Source organism: Octopus bimaculoides, chromosome 15 (genome assembly GCF_046866305.1).
Source record: "Octopus bimaculoides isolate indiv1 chromosome 15, ASM4686630v1, whole genome shotgun sequence".
Lineage (NCBI taxonomy): Eukaryota > Metazoa > Mollusca > Cephalopoda > Octopoda > Octopodidae > Octopus > Octopus bimaculoides.
In genome coordinates, this window is record NC_142942.1 from 24080340 (window position 1) to 24082251 (window position 1912).

The following is a 1912-nucleotide window of genomic DNA, read 5'->3' on the forward strand; positions in this document are numbered from 1 at the left end:
CCTCTCCCGTAAGATACCATAGAAGCGATAAGCTTGATAGTTTTGTAGTTGTGTGGTGTGTGGGCACAAAAATAAAAAATGTGTAACATGATGTTAGATAGTATCTGACGGGGAGGAAACCAATGAGAGTTAAATCAATCGGATACAGATTAGCAACACTGTTGTTATTTGACAATAGCTGACTGCTTAGTGTCTTACTGCATTTGTATCAAGGCGTATTAGAGAAGGGGAATAGGGGAAGGGAGCACCCTGTGGGATTAGATAGGGGGGAAAAGAGAGAGAGGAGAAGAGGAAGACAGAGGAAAACGAAGAGAGAAGGTTAGGGAGAGATAGGTAAAGAGAGAAAAAGAGGAAGAGGAAATGGAAATAGGCAAATATAGCAGCATGAGTATGTGTGCGTGCGCCGATAAGCGCGCGGGCAAGTGTACCTATAGATTTGGAAGCATTTCTTAGTTTGTATGCACGTACTTATATTATGTCTGCCTGTCTGTGTATATACATCTGTGTATGTACGTGTATATATATATGTGTGTGTATATATATATGTGTGTATATATATATATATATATATATATATATATATATATATATATATATATATCTATATATATATATATATATATATATATATATATATATATATATATATGCGCGTAAATGAGCGTACATAGATAAACTCACATAAAAAGTATAAAGATTGCAATGCTGATTTGCATGATTGTATGTCCACGTATACGCGAGTGTTTCTATTCGTGGCTACACATATTTGAAGTATTTATATTGTATACATACACGCACACTCAAACACACACTCACTCACATACACCCATATATCTCACGTGTGAGTGAGCGTATGCATATATATATATATATATATATATATATATATATATATATATATATATATATATATAGCACGTGTATATTTATGTATGGGCGTATACACATGAGGTAATGAGTACAGGATTAAGACTCAGCTTATTGTATTCCTCCTTCCAGTAAATCACCGAGGTCATCAGATAACGGCTTCCTCTCCCTCGCTAAAAGTTATTGTAGATGAAAAATCTAGATTGCAACGGCTGCGTAAACGAAGAAAACATGAATAAAGCTGGTGTCATCAAAATCTTCGGATTCCTGGATATTTGAACCATTATCAGAATTACTGCCTGTTTACAAGCATAGACACAAACAAAGCATCAATCAATTAATTTGGTGGGTAGAATCGATTAGATCGATTCAAGTACTAAACAGTTGGATCTATCTATCTATCTATCTATCTCTCTATCTATCTATCTATCTATCTATCTATCTATCTATCTATATATATATGTGTGTTTGTGCTTGTGAGTGTATATATATATATATATATATATATATATATATATATATATATATATATATATATATATATATATATATATATATATTCGCATGTCTGTGTGTGTATGTATGTATATGGAAATATAAGAATGTATACGGATACACTCACACTAAGATATATATAAATAAATTATGATAATTTCTGGTAGAACCGAAAAGTAGCGGCGAGTAATTCTAATTCTATGTAAGTATAAGACTATAAATAGGTAAAAATAAGCCACACAAATGACACAAGCGAAATATGTGTCAAAGAGAATATAATCAAGAAAATAGTACGCGGAGTTGGACAAAGAAAAGCACGCGTTTGGAAAAGCGTAGAAATCTAAAGCAGAAAAGCAACAAAGAAGTGTACGATGAAGTTAAATACACAAAAGGAAGAAATGGAAGAGAACCTCATGGTTATACGTATATCAAAGGGAAGAAGAATTTGAGAAAGAAAATGAATTAAGGTTCAGGAGAAGGAGAAAAAGGATTCGATCCCCAAAGAAAAAAAAACAAAACAAACGTCTGTTCTTATGTCAGGTCTTAAGTA